Source organism: Callorhinus ursinus, unplaced genomic scaffold, assembly GCF_003265705.2.
Source record: "Callorhinus ursinus isolate GAN/ISIS: 27379988/994484 unplaced genomic scaffold, GSC_fseal_2.0 scaffold2, whole genome shotgun sequence".
NCBI classification, from domain to species: Eukaryota; Metazoa; Chordata; class Mammalia; order Carnivora; family Otariidae; genus Callorhinus; species Callorhinus ursinus.
In genome coordinates this window covers 555754-570828 of record NW_027397064.1, presented here as the reverse complement: position 1 = coordinate 570828, position 15075 = coordinate 555754, and the positions used below count along the sequence as shown (strand labels likewise).

Below are 15075 nucleotides of genomic sequence, written 5' to 3'. Positions count from 1 at the left end.
TTCTGGAAGAACACGGGAGAGGGGAGAAATAGGTCCAGGGAGGTTGGGAGGGCTCTGGAAGGCATCAGCTACATCTGAAAGAGTCTCGAGGGACCGAGGAGCAGAGAAGGTAACCCCGCACGCGCTGCTGTGTCTGGGATGGGAAGAGCGAGCCGGCAGCTGGCCCGGGCTGCCAGTGCTCAGCTGCACGTCCCTCCTGGCTGCCCGGGGACCCCGAGGAGGGGCTGGAGTAAGGAGAGATTATAAGGGAACACAGTCCTGGGAAGGAAGACAGCTCACTGCTCTAATTCAAAAGGGGAGGCTCTCTGGGGCTCAACTCAGCCTGACCTGAGGTCCGCGCTGGCCTCCCACCCACCCCAAAGTCCCTGCACCCATGGGAGCACACTGAAGTGCCCACTGGAACTCCAGAGGAGAAAGCAGGGCTCCCCGAGACGCCTACACTTCGCCTCCAGCCAAGACACTGGAACATCACTGAAGGTTAAATTAGGCTTCGGTTTGCAAATTCCAGCCCAGGCATTTCCAAAGGCAATTCACATTGATGAGTGTGCCGAAAGAGCGTGGGGGCAGGAAATGGGTTTTGTTGGGTTGGTTTTTAAATGTCTGTTAAGAATGTGCTAATGCAAGACTCCTCATGAAGGTCACTCAGCAGATGCGATGGTTTATCTTGGACACAGAAATGTGGTTACCCCGTGGCACAGACGGGCTGGCCGGCCACACGTGACTGAACAAGAGAAATGGGCCTGCGGATGAATTAAGCGTCTTCTAATCCTATGTGGTCAACAAAGGGCCTTTAAACAATACTGTCTTTACACGCCTATCCCACCCGCAGACGTGCGGGAGCTGGTGCCCTAGTTTGTTCTAAGGACAAATCAGTGTTTCTCAGTGGAACACACAGCCCTCTATGAGCACCTGTGTCCCCGTCCATCCCCCACAAAAGAGGGGACACAGACTCCGGGCCAGGCAGCGTCTCTCTACTAAGAAGGCTGCACCTTGCTGTCCAAGGGTGTCAACACCCATGTGGGGGCCCCACGACTGGCTGTCAACTCTTGGTGGGGGGTTGTGGCCATACATTCCCTTTCTTTACTTCCTATCTGACAGGACACTAATCCGGACACCCCCACACTGACTATAGCACGGCAACTTGTTTTTCTTTTGTCCACAAGCGGGAAGCTGCCTCAGGACTTTCCAGGCTCAGAGAAACCCTCCGCTAGAGTCTCCTCTCCACTGCCCAGCAGGCCAGAGGCTGCGTTTGGGCACCAGGGCACAGGCCGCTGAGGCAGGCAGGGTCTTGGGGGCTGGCAGCCGAAGAGGCCCCACTGAAGCCAAAGCCCCACGTCCCTGGGCTGCTGTGAGCTCACCTCCACCCCCCAGCCTGGCGTCACTCAAGGGAAGAACACCACTGCCCCGGGTCAGCCTGAGCACCAGGCCCAGGCCCCGCACACAGCTACCTGACCCCCGGTGACAAGAGGCCCTCCCCACACACATGTGCTGACCTCCACGGTCAAGCACGCCCATCAGAAAAATCACAGCTTCTCAAAACGCCCCAGAGCCGTGAAATGCTTCCTTTCTAAACTCATGACTTCTCGGCAAATGTAGCAACAGACTTTCTTATCAGGATATCAGGGTCACTGTCAATGGGTGTGGGTTCAAAAAACCCCTCCCCACAAAAGGCCAAAGGCTCACCGGCCTTCTAAAAACAAAGAAAACCCCACTGCCTGCCACCTCTAGGTGCTGGCTTCCAAGCCACAGAACTGGGTTGCTTGGCTCTCCCTGGACAGCCCCAGGCCGCGGCAAGGACAGCCCCAGGTGGGCGAGTGAAAGCCGAGCAGGCAGCCACTTCGTACGAATTCGGACGAGCTGTCCCACTCTCGCCGGCACCCGAACTCCCTACAGGTTGGAGCCAAGGCCTCGAGCAGAGGGTGATTAAGTCTGAGATGCACCTGCCAGGGACACAAGGGCCATGTCACAGCCTAGCCACCACCAGGTTCCACACAGCAAGGTTGAGTGAAGACGTCCCGAGCCCGTCAGGACACGGTGAAGGCAGCCCAAATCCATCGCCAGTTCCGGAAGGGCTCCACACACGACAGCAGCTACAGAGGGAGTTGTACACTCGAGAAAGCCGCCACAGGCCGGAAATGTGAAACCACAGCTCCACTGCACTTCCTCAGGAGAAGCTCCAGGAGGGTGTGAGCGGACCACAGGGCTCTCCCATGAAAGGGCCTGTGCACCAGCAGCCCTCCGCCTTCATGTGTTCACGGCGCAGGGCCTGGGAAGAGCCCTCCCCGGGCGCCTGCTCCTGGACGCGGGCCTCCTGCATCGCCTTCACCAGCCTCCCTCTGCCAAGAACCAGAGGCCAGGTGGGGCGATCTTCAACACAAAGCCAACTTCTACTGTTACTTATTGTTTCTAGCGTCTGGATTTTTAGACAGGAATTCCTCATGTTGTTAACATGCAGTCTTTGAAACGCCATCTCAGAATGAAGGCGTTTTCCTAAAAAGAAAAACATTATAGAGCATTTTTCTAAAGCTGCACCCCAAACAAGAAGCTACACTTGAATTCCATGCACCAATCAGAATTTTCTCTAATGCTTGTAGGAATTCAATCAAAGGTTTATCAAAGGAATCAGGACATATTCATTCAATTATTTTTTTATCTGCCTATTTCTTCGTTCATTCCCTCCTTTGAGCTCCTTTTCCTCACCAGGAGCAAAGGGTGTGGGAAGAAGGCAAACCCATTCTAGCGGCCCGGGGCCAGGGCCACCGCAGGCGGAGCCCCTCGGGACAGAGAGAGGGGCCCTCCTGGAGAGAGCAAGCTGGCCGAGATCCCAGAGACTGGAACAAGGTTTAGAATTCTCGGGGGGAAGCGTGATTCTGAAACGATGCGGAGTACATAAGCCACAGCTCCAGGACAACGATATTCATCACGAAAGTAAACAAACTGCTCTCCCTGAACAGAGTTCTCACAAAGAGAAATCAAAATACCGCAGACATGCCTGCTTCTACCATGCAGTTCCACAGACACACTTCATCTCAGAAGAGCCTGGAAAGACAGGGCCCTCCCCAGCCAGGACGAAGCACCTGCAGGCCTCGGGAATGCTGGGTGGTGATGGGTGTACAGCTGACCTCCAGTCTCCCAGTGGAGAGCAAAGGGAACAAGCTATCCCTGGAGACTGCATACTCCAGGGTAGGAGAAAGGATTTGTTGTGCTTTTTCATTCCCCAGCAACCAGGAAGAGGATGGAAAAGCAGGAGAAGTGAGAGGCTCGGAGGACCCCAGGGCATGGGGGCCCTGCCAGGCTTTGGGACCCAGGGACCAGTTGGGGTAAGACACACCAGAGCCCAAGGCGGCCCCCAACTCGATCAGATAGAGAACTAAGGGCACCCCATCCCTCCTCAGCCCCCCAAAAGGAAAGGGACAGAGAAACAGCTGGGTACAAGGACAGAACTCTGTTGCTTGTAGGGACCAGCAAGGTGTGTCAAGGGCCAGTTCATCTGTGGCGGAGCTCAAAGCAACTTTCTTCTAAGCGGTTCCTTGTGGGAAATTTCAATCAGAAAACACTCCTAATCTGCACATCAACACTTACTTTACTAACAGAAGGAAGCCACCCAGGCCACTCGTTGTTCAGATACGCGTACATACATACAATGATACGGACGTGTGATGAACACGGTGCAGGGACTGCAAGCCCAGCAGGGGCCTGAGTGCTGCAAAGCCAGCGCCGGGAAGCACTGAGCAGATCCGGCCTTCAGCTCAGTTTTCTGAACTGGAGAAGCAGGCTGACGCCCCTCCCGCCAGCTCAGGACGGAGAAGCTCTAGAGCATGTTCCCTGGGGTCTCCCCGGGTTCGGCGGCTATGACTCCCCTTCTCGGCCCCGCCAACTTACCACGTGCTCAGAAGCTGAGTTCCCGCGAGGGAGATTTATACAGGAAGGTGACTCCAGCAACTTAAACATATGGACACCACAAATCCTGCAAGGATGCTACAAACGAGAAGGTGCGCAGTGTCCACACAAGGCCAGCAATGGCGGGTTTGGCTCCTGTGTCCTGTCCCGTCCCGCTTCGCTGGTCACGCATCAGGGCTGGCCAAGGCTTCCTGGGCAGCTGCTCCATCCCCTTGACCGGCGTCCTGACATAGTATCAGAACAGCACCAGCTCCATGCAGGGGGCCCTCACAGAGCCACACGGCCTCTCTGGAGCCTGGTCATCCCCAGGGCATGGACGAGAGACCTGACCTGGAGAGAGTGCCCTCAGCTGTCACGCAGCCACGCCGGAGTGACCGTGAGGGCACCCTGCGGCCTGGCCCACATCGGTATTTGTGGAAACTAACCAGGAATAAAACCAGAAATGCATGGATGCTGGGGGCACCACAGTGGAGCCAGGGACACTCTTAGCCAGGTGACAGGATGCATCTGCAGCCTCAGTGGCCCCGCTCAGGGTGTCCCCCAGGTGATCCTGGAAAGGGCAGAGCAAAGCTGACAATGTGCAGAAAACCAGGACAGACGGCAGTGCAACAGAGCGAACCGTGAAGAAAAGGAGGAGACGCAGAAAGTGAGAATCAAGAAGTGCCAGATGTCGGGAGCTGAGAAACTAAACACCTGTACCCCACTCGGGGGTCTGATGACACCTCTCAGTCTCCTGGGGACCAAACCACTGTCCCTGGTCCCAAACAAAGAAGTTCCACTGACGCCCCACATTTTTATAGTTTATTATGCATAGGGAACTATCTGCATTTTTCAAATCACTAAACCAGTCACTGAATGAAAAGGAGCCAGCTGACTGCTGTGCACAGATGGGACTCTCACCAGGGGTCAGCACGGGTGGACTTAATGATGCTTCGCTCAGACCAATACATACCCAGACCTCGGGGATACCAAACAGAGACTAATCTATATGCTGGTAGGTCAGTTTTAGGCAAGAAAATGCAAAGCAACCCTTCCTCATTGACGGTGAACATTTGGATTCATACTAAACATACCCTAATTAGTTACATAGCTCAAAACAATACTTGTGAAGCAAAGGACTAAGTTTATTCGACAAAGACCGAAAACTCTTTCCTTTCTCCGGCATCTGAGGCAAACGAAATCTTCAGAATTAAAACTAGTAAAAAGGCTGGCGTGTGCTATGTTCTGTTCTTAAACGGCCAGAGACAGCAGCAGCCTTCTCTAGAGTGACCCCAACTCCACAAGCTGCACCCCAAGTTCCAAACATCATCACTTTTCGAACTGCCAGGAGCGCTCAACTGGGCTGAAGCAACAGTGGACGGAGCGCCTCCTCCTTCGGGGTGACTGTTGGCAGTGAGGACAGATGTCCTCCCGGGAGCTCCATCCACGGACAGTGAGTCCTCTGGGCTCTCAGGCACAGCTGACGTGGCCCCCATTTGACAGGAAGCTGGTGGCCAGGCCCGGTGACAGCAGGTGACTGGGGGCTGGTCTGTACCCCGTAGGCAGACTGCCCATCCTGTTCTGCGCTCGCCTCCCAGGATGGGCATCTCCACATACGGAGTTCTGGTGGCTCTGTGCCCCACAGTCAACCTACAAGCCACGGGAAACGTCCATCTGTACGTTACACAGGGCCTACGGAATGCTTTGCAATTTCTGTTTAGAGTGGGAGAACCTCTCTACTGCTGGGATATTCAGCAAGACCAGTCTCAATGAAAATTCACAACATGATGCCAAATTCCAACAAAGTGCATACAATAAAGATGAAAAACCACGGTTCAAAAATCAACAAAGAAACTCAGTTCTCTCTGTGAAGCCTTCAATTTGCTTGGCCATTTTCCCACGGACATTCAATTAAAAACAACTGTGGGAAAAGCAAATTATGGTTAGAGCCCTGCAGAACCTAGCGAGGCAATGAAGTAACAGCCCGAGAAGCCTTTTAGTGCTTACATCCGACATGAGCAGGAAGCCAGGAGCCTTAGGAGGAGGCCCACATCGTTATTTCCAACCCGATTTGACTTCAATGAAGATCTCTGACATCAAAAACACAAAAGAAAAGATAAAATGCACTTCATCAAAATGAAAAACATTTGTGCTTCAAAGGATATTGTCCGGAAAATGAAAAAGCAAACCTCAGAATATCTGCAAATCATATTATCTGATAAAGGAGCTGTATCTAGAATATACAAAGAACCCATACCATGCAGCAATAAAAGGGCAATTAAAAAATTGGGCAAAGGATTTGAAATGACATTTCTCCAAAGAGGATATACAAGTGGCCAATAAGCCCAAAAGATCTCAACATCATGAGTCATCAGGGAAACTCAAATCAAAAGTACAGCGAGATACCACCTTGTACCCACCGGGATGGCTAGAGTCAAAAAGACAGGCGAGCCTGTGGAGAAATCAGAACCCACCTGCACCGCTGGTAGGAATGCAAAATGATGCAGCTGCTTTGGAAAACAGTGGGGCGGTTTCTCCAACAGTTACACATGAAGTTAACATATGACCCAGCAATTCCCTCCCCCCAGGGCATATACCCAAAACAAACGAAAACGCGCATCCACAAAAAAACCTGTACAAGAACATCCACAGAAACGCTGTTCATAATAGCCACAAAGTAGAAACACACGTCTATCAACAGATGAGCGAATGAGCCAAACGTGGCCTATCCGTACAACGGAGCACTACTCAGCAATAAAGAGGAGTACTGAGTCATGCTACAGCACGTGTGAACCCACAAAACACGCCCACGAGACACCACTCACAAAAAGATCGAAGATCCCACCCTGCATCGCTTCATTGAAGTGAAAGGCCCAGAAGAGACAAATCTGGAGAGGTAGAAAGCAGACTGGTGCTGCCAGGGGGCTAGGGAGGGTGGGCCAGGTGGCCGAGCCGGCGAAGGGGCGGTGCGGAAATACACTGGGGGAGGGGCTGGCCGCGGAAGTGAGCTCACAAATAAATGTCCCCGTCTCCTTGTCCTCTCTCTTTCCACCCAGAAGCCCTTTCCTTCAGACACAGTTCACCCAGAGGCCTGAAACACCATCTGCCTCTCTGGCCCTGGGGGTCCCCATGTGAGGAGCGTCCCCCCCCCCCCCCCCCGGGCACTTGGATGGAGGAGAAGGCGGAGTGCGGAGCCCCGGGCACATGCTCTACCCACTGCAAAGCTGCCCTGTGACGGTGCCCCTCCTGCAGGACCCCCTCCGCAGCCTCCGGGTGCAGGAGGCCCGTCCAGCATGAGCCAGGTGCCCCGGGAGATTTCTGGTCCTCTCAGGGCCCCCAGGGGCACCCCCCCAGCCCTCCTGCCTCTGGGAGCAAACTGCCTATTCCGGTGCCATTCCCACCCCCACCCCGCTGTGCCCCTACAGGAGGCTCCAGGATCCCCAGGCCTAGCCAGGACCGGGATGCTGCAAGGCTCACCCAGCGTGAACATAAACCTTGTGCAAGCTCCCCTCGGTCACCCCTTCTCTGAGCCATGAGCACGACCAGAGCAACGCTTTCAGGCGCGGACAGGGGCTGCCACACAGAACCCTCAGGAAGCTGGCCTATTGGCATGTGGAGAGCGCACATGAGCTAACAGCTAACCCAGAAGGAAAGCCAAGCTTCCAAGGAGACTCCGAGAGATCGCTCCACTTCTCTGTCAAGTCCCGATGGAACGCCAGGGAAGGAACACCATCTGGTCGTGAGCGCCAGCACGCCGACCCTCCCCTCCTGGGCAGAAGGGGGCCCCATGCTGGCCCCCACACCCACTGGCAGGGTGGGGGGAACTGGAGGGATGGAGCAGTCGGGGGGGCGGGCACAATGGGCATGCCCCCGGGTTCTCAGATGGGCACGGAGGCTGGCGCTTGCTGCTGGGCACTCTCATTCTGAGCTGCACCTACTTTCCTGGAACTACTTCCTCCCCACCTGCTGACCTGAACAGAAGCCCCTACAGGTAGCCAGCACTGTCAGAGGTCAGAACCTTCTGCCTGCAGGCTAGGCATGGCCCCCAAAGACAACCACATCCTCATCCCCAGGACCTGAAAACAGGAGACCCTACATAGCTTAAGGGACTTGGCCGATGTGATGAAATCAAGGGTCTTGGGGCACAAGGCTGCTACAGGCTGATGAGCCTGGGACGTCTTGTCACACCAGAGCAAGGAAGCTATCAAGATGACTAGGGTCCTATCAACCAAATCAAGGGCCAAGCTAAGGGGCTCCCCCGGCCAAAGATAGGGCAAATTGAACATAAGGACAGTCACAACCAAAAATGAAAATACAGAAATATACCCAAATCCACGAGTTCACAATTATGCTCAGAATTAAGTTGATAAAACTCGTTGGTCACCCTTAGATACCATAAGGAAACGAGCTTGTCACTCTGAAAACGGGTAAATGAAGAAAAGTCTTCCCTACCTGCACCACCCGTGGAAAACAGAAAGCCCCACACCACCTAAGAAACAGTCTCGCCAGCCGAAGCCCACCTGACCCTGACCCAACCTCAGGAGTGCACCTCGAACTACCAGGAGCAGTGGGAGGGAGGAGCGCTGCACCATGGGGTGCGAGCAGGGAGGCCTCACCTGGGGAAGCTCCAGGGGACAAGCAGCCAGTTTCTTCAAGGAGTAAACCGCCAGGGAACAGAGAGAGGGAAAGGCCTCTGTGTGGCCCTCATTTAACTTATTTGAACAACAACCAGGAAAACAACAAAGCATTCAGACACCTGGGGATTTTAAGCCATGACTGTCTGACAGCATTAAAATGTCCGCGCTGTCAAGCATGTGAGGATTCTATGTTGAAGAGTCTCAACCTTTTAGCGTTTGTAAGACTCCAAGAATGGCTTCCAGGAAGGCTGGGGAGGGACCCGGGGCACAGGCGGGGCGGGACTGTGGCAGGTGGGTCGTTGCTAAAGCCAGGGGAAGGCCACCTGGTCCTTCATGGTTCTATCTTCTATAAATGTCTGAAGTTTTCCATAACTAAAAACACAAAGATACCCAATGAAAGGGCTGGATTCGGACTCAGGTGCTCCTCTGTCCTGTCTCCGGGCCGTCTGCATGTTGTTGGGCTCACGGTCACAGAAGCTCACACTCTCAAAGCCGATTCAGACAGGAGCTTCAGAAAAGAGAGCGCTTGGGAGCACTTTGGTTCCTCTCATTCCCTGGAGCAGCTCAACCTAAGCACATTGCAGCTCACCGCCGAAAGGGGGCAAAAACCAGGAAGAACTCCATGTGCCTGGGGTCCCCCCTTACTTTAAGGGCAAAGGTACAGGGCTCACTGAGAGATGGTGATGTTGGGAAGGCTGGGGCCGGGGTGTTGTTCTCCTAAAATGCTACCCTAGCTGGGATTAGCCAGGTAACTAGAACATCGGCTACGATTTAAACTACAATCCTAACAACAGCACACTTTATGGTAAAAATGACAACGTAATCTGCCTGCTTCATACAAAACTAAACAAACCAAGCCATGAAACCGGGGGTGCCCTGGGAATCGTGCCCAGCCAGCCCTGGGCTGCGGGGCTTCCTCGGCGGCCACAGAGCACAGCTGTCTTGGGGGCTGCACCAAGCGCAAACCTTACCCCGGGGGACTGCTCACAGTCAGACTCACGGCTGCCCCACGTCGCCTCCCGAGGCGCCCCGCGGGACGGGGCCCTGCCCACTCTGGAGCAATCCTCTCTGGCCTAGCAAGGGCGGGGGACAGCTGGCATCCCAGTTTAATTAAGTCCTTCTTACAAGGGATCTTTTCAAAGAGCCATGTCCTAAAGTGATTTTGTGACAGGGAAGAAAAGACCAGCGGCTCTGCCCGAACCAGCCAACATTCCCCTAACTGTAAATGTGCCCCGCCGGCCACAGGATTACACACAGGAAACCAGGAAAGAGCAGAAGGAGCCATCGCTACCACTGTGCCCATCTCCTGCGCGGCAAACAGCGGTTTCGGGAGGGGAAGCGAGGGGGCGGAGGGACCCGGCCGGAAGCCACCCCAGGCCCACAGCCCAGACCACCGGGGCGAGCAGTGGGCTGGCCTTCTGAGGCTGTCCCTGGCCAGTGTCCCCCACGCTGGATGCCAAGCTGCCGGCAAAGCCTTGCTCACTGCTGCTTTCTTCACATGTGGTTTGACTGACGCAAATCAAGAGGCAAGCAGATGATTCATAACTGTCCCAGCACAGGGCTCACACAGAAATGGCAGGAGCCCAAGACTGCTGAGTCACCAAGAACCAGCCCCGAGTTCCAGGAGGCCTTGCCGGTTCGAACTGTCACGTATAGGCGCACATACGGGCTCCGAACACCGTGATGCTGGGAGTGGTGTTACTGTGCCGAGAAAGAAACACCCAGACCCTAAGCCTGCAACAGACGACAGGGCCGGGCCAGCGGGAGCGAGGCGTGTGGTGGCGGCAGCCCTGTGCCCGCACGGTGGGTGCGCGCGCCGCTTCTGTGCTGGGGTGCGCTGGGGTGCGCTGGGGCGTGGGCGCCGATGCCCTGGGGGCCGGCTCCAAGCTCAGCCCCAGGCTCCCTGGTCCCACTTCCCGGTCCCTCGGGTGCCACACACACCTAGGAGGGTGAGGAGGTGACACGGAAATCAGGACCCCTGCCTTCCGGGAGATCACAAGAAGGTGAGAAGCTGGGGGGCAAATCCCCCCACAACACCAAATGCTAGCCCAAGAGGCTGTGTCAGGGGCAAGGAAGATGCAGCCCCCATCAGCACCATCACCTGCCTCCGGGGGAAGAGTCCCAGAGGAGGTGAGGCCGTGAGCCCTGAGCAGGGATGGATGAGGCAGCGGGTGGGAGACATGTGCAAGGCACAGCCGGCTCAGAGTGCGCACAGCGCAGGGGCGGGGAGCCGAACAAGCACGTGCAGCGTGCAGTCACGGGGAGCCCGAGATGCACTCCCCCAGAGGTGGGGAGAACCAGGGAACCTACCTGACTTCTGACCCAGGGAACATCAGGCTGGTGACGACACGGAGAGCGCCAGAGCCGCAGACCAACCAGCAGCATCGGTGCTGGTCGGCTGAAGACAGGGCGAGGACTGACCCACAGCGCCAGAGCCCAGGGGAGGAAGAGACGGTATAAAGATACTGATTGCAGGGGCATCCGATCAGTCATATGGACAATGGAGGGGTTCCCTCTGCAGCCTGCTTCCAGCCCCTTCTTCCAGCTTCCTCCCTGGGGCAGGGCTGTCGGATCACAGCTTTGCCCGCCCAGACCCTGGTCCTCTGGGCAGCTGGTGGTGTGCGGAAGCTAGCCCAAGAGCTCTGCGTGTCCGAGCTGTACCGCTATCACAGAGGCCGAGGGATCCCCCCGCCAGGAGGGAAATGCCCCCACGCTGCCATGGGTGCCTTCCCTAACACTGATTCATTAGCGATGGAGAGATAAGGCCTCCCTACTGGAGGTGAGGCTCCGAGTGGCCAAGCCGCCCACTCCCTGGACATGGTCCAGCTGCAAAAGTGAGCCAAGGAGCAGAGCCAGGGGAGGATGGAGGGCAGGCCTGGAGCCGGGCAACAGTCCTCAGTGGTGACACTGTGACTGAGTGGTCAGGCCTGAGGGCCATCTTCACTGTGCCTTCCTTTACCAACCCACAGAACCCCAACCCTGACCAAACACCCAAACACACCCATGCCCACGTACGCACACACACCCCTCTGGGGCCCAGGGAACCCCATTCAAGAGCCTGCTCCATGGCACCTCCCCTCGCTCTTGGCGGCCCCTGGGAAACAAGCTTGCCCCTGGGGCCTCATGCGCGTCTGCAGGTGTTTCTTCACAACCTTCCTTCTCCACTATCCGGCAGAAGCTGGCTCCGCCTGACCTCGGGTGTCCCAGGGCCACCCCTTGCCAGGCATAGCAGGGGCTGCACATTTGCTGCAGGATGCGTCAAGGGAGAAATCACCTAGAACTTCCTCCTCGTGCTTAGGGAAAGCGACACTGCAGGCGGCTGAGGGCCTAACTCCAGCTTCCCCAGAGAACAGGGAATGAGGGGCCAGTGCCAGGAGGGAAGGTGGACAGAGGCGAAGAGCCTTCAGTCCGCGCTCAAAGGGGACAGGCCCGAGGGGACACCCAAGGCCACCCCTCCAAGAGGCACAGCAGGTTGGGCGGAAAAGAGCACCCTGAAGGTCTCTGCAATGGTGCCCCACAGCACAGCCGCGACCCACTCTGATCCCATCCCATCCCGTGGCCGAAGGCAAATCTCCCGACACCTCTGCCCTCCATGGCAGGGACCTGGGCTTCTGGAGGCGCTTCTGTTGGCCCAGCGGGTCCGAGCCCAGTCACACTGCAGGCACTGCCAGACCCACGGAAGCCAGCAAAAGCGGCTTCGCTGAGCACGGTGTGCACGTGGCCGGCGCACCGCCCAGACCCGGGCCTGACGGTACCGGCGCGGAGAGGCCTTCCCACCACTCCTGTCGGCGGCCCGCCGCTCCAACAGAAGGCACTGCTGTTTTCCACAGCAGGTCCATCCTGGGGCCAGGATGGTTCCCAGGAGCCGCTAGCCTGAGTAACTGCTAGCTCTCAGGTTCTCGGGGCTGGAGGAGTAAGTAAACAAGTAAGAGAACTCTTCTCCCGCCGGGCCGACCTCCTATGCAGCACCCACCAGCCAGGGCCACCTGGAGGCTGGGGTTTCTGAGAAATAAGCGTGCGCTCCCCACCGGCTCAGACCGTTAGTCTTCAGAACCCTCCACAAGAGATGGAAAAGAAAGAGAAGACAGAGCAGCACGAAAGCATCAAGCCGAGGTGGGTGAGGAAGGGAGTAGCCCAGTTCAAGCCTGAGTGGGCCCCTCCCCTGGGGGTCTTCAGAGAAGAGGTGCCTCGGCCAACCAGGATCTTCTACAAGGCTATTTGACATATTACACTGGTTTTAAAAATCCTCGACAATCTAATTCACAAAGAAAAAGAAAAGTTTTTAAGTCTGGAGACATCTTTTACTCCGTATCGGTCAAAGTAACTTGCCAAAACTTTTGGTTTGTTTTAACTTACCTTCTAGGAAGGTTCTAGAGCCTCCCTCAGGTCACTTCCCTGCCCATAAACACGTATGCAGCAGGCTTCCCCCTGGAACAGTGGAGGCGAGGACCCAGGCTAACAGCCGAGGAGCAGAGCAGGTGTGGCCACAGGTCCCCAAGCAGAGGGAATGGCGTGAGGTGACCTCACCACAGGGTGACCCACACGCATGCCTACCCTCTTCCGGGCCTTAGAATGCCAGCCTCAGAGCACCTTCAACTCAAATTTTAATAACGGCTTTTACTTGCAAAAGCAAAGCCATGATCTGCAGTCCCCCCATGAGGCTTGCCTCTAGAAGGGCAGGCCTGAGCCCCGGGCCTGCAGAGGAGACTCACTTCCACGAGCTGAAAACCATGACTGAATACATGAATTATTCAACGAACCAACGAGCAGGCTACAAGCTAATCCTCAGCCCCCTAGGCCTATGACACATGGTTGAGGTGGCTATATACCTATCTCACTGATGAGAAAAACCAAGGCTCCAGGAGACCAGGTGATGTTCCCATCACTTAGCCTCTAAGCTGCAAAGCCAGGGCTCTGACCCAGTCTTGCTGACACTGGTCAGTCTTCTTCACTGTCCCAGCAGAAACCAGAATCCTCTCTCCAAGTCCAGTGCAGAGGGAGAGGCCCGCCTGGAAGGGCGCGGTGTGACACAGGCAACAGGAGGCATGAGCTGGAAAATGAAAGCAATCGGGGGCAGCATCAAAGCAACAAATCTCCGGTCCACACCCACTGCACCCGACACAGAGGTCTCCTGCGAGTGGGTGATGAGCAGGACCCAGGATCAGCCCTGCCAGCAGGGCTACGGAAGACACTGAAGAAGGCGGTAAGTGGACCGTGTTCCCACACCCTCAGCAGAAGAGATGGGGAGGGCCGCGAGCCCAGCCGCATAATTAACCAGACATATTCATGCTGGAAGAATAATAAATGGCAGGCCCCTCGGTGGGCTCTCTCTGAGCTTTCTGCAGGACCACGGACAAATGTTTCAGAAAAGGCCGTGAATGCCACACTTCTGAGGTCCTCCCCCTCCGCCGTGTCCCAGCATCAATACGCAGGTCCACGGACAATGTGCACCCTGCTCTCAGGGGTGTCTCGTGCGGTGACCCTGTAGGAAGAGGACCCTGAGAGCGTGCTCTCCGTGGGCACAGGTCACCAAGAACACGGGGCCTGCAGGCTTGTCTGCGGAGGAAGAGGGCGCGTGTTGACAAAAGTTCCTTGTACCACCTGAGACGCACACTAGCTCTGTTTTGTCAACCATGGAAAACACGTTGGCCAAAAAAACAAACAGACACGCCATCTGGAAATTTACATTTTACATTCTCTCACTTGTCATTATGCCCACAGCCCACGAGACAAGGACGAGGGTGACACGCCAGTGTGCCTCAAGCCCCTGCAAGGCTCACCCAAAGAAAGCCAGCCACGGACCCTCAGACACTAGTGTCCCCAACCTCCTTGTGCTAAACTCCCAGACTGTGGATGGATACACAGTGGCTTCAGGGAGTCGGCGGTCACTGCTGCATGGCTGACGGAGCCCAGCGGCCCCTCCCAGGGGCATAGCCAGGGCACAGGACACACGACACAGGCAGCTGCTTGCCCTCCACCAGCTCCAAACACTCTGGCCTCAAAGCAACCTGGAAAGGGTGCAGAAAGAAACCGAACCCCCGTGGGAGTGCCCGTGTGGACCTCTTGCCGAGGGACACGGGGGTGCTGCTGTCCTGCCCCAGGACACGTCAGTTTCACTGTCCCCCTGTACCCACTGTTCACAGCTACTACCAGTCTTCCCACTGTCATCCCTATGCAGGGGGCAGGCCAGTTTAAAAACAAACCATGCACTCCTTCCAGAACTCCTTCAGCCACCGAAGCCGCCCGGCAGGCCGTCCACACCCTGCCACTCTCGGGAGTCTGTGCTAGTCCGGAACCGCAGGAAGCGGCCGACAGAGGAGGGCACAGGAGTGCAGCTGGGAAGGCTTCCCTGGGGAGCTGAGATTCAAGCTGAGCCCTGAACCCAGGGGGGCACTGATGAGTCCCTAAAATCAGGAAGGGAAAGACTGCAGGCAGAAGGAGAGGCCAGGAGTGCAGGGGTCCCAGAAGAGCGGGGCAGCCAACCCTGGCTGGGCGAGAAGGCACCTGCGCACACCTGGCACTCGTACTGTAAAGACACTAAAGACCCCAGACGGATCAG

At 56.2% G+C, this 15075-nt stretch overlaps 1 protein-coding gene across 13 annotated transcripts in view; it reads right to left on the bottom strand.

Moving 5' to 3' along the window:
* HDAC4 (histone deacetylase 4) overlaps window positions 1–15075 on the bottom strand; it is a 258026-nt gene that overhangs the window by 178347 nt on the left and 64604 nt on the right. Inside the window, exon 1 of one of the 13 annotated variants that reach the window (XM_073905807.1) lies at window positions 10827–10848. The exons of the other annotated variants lie outside the window; for them this stretch is intronic. The gene's annotated coding sequence lies outside the window, so the exon portion shown is untranslated. Of the gene's footprint in view, window positions 1–10826; window positions 10849–15075 lie in introns of those variants that run through there. 13 annotated transcript variants of the gene reach the window in all.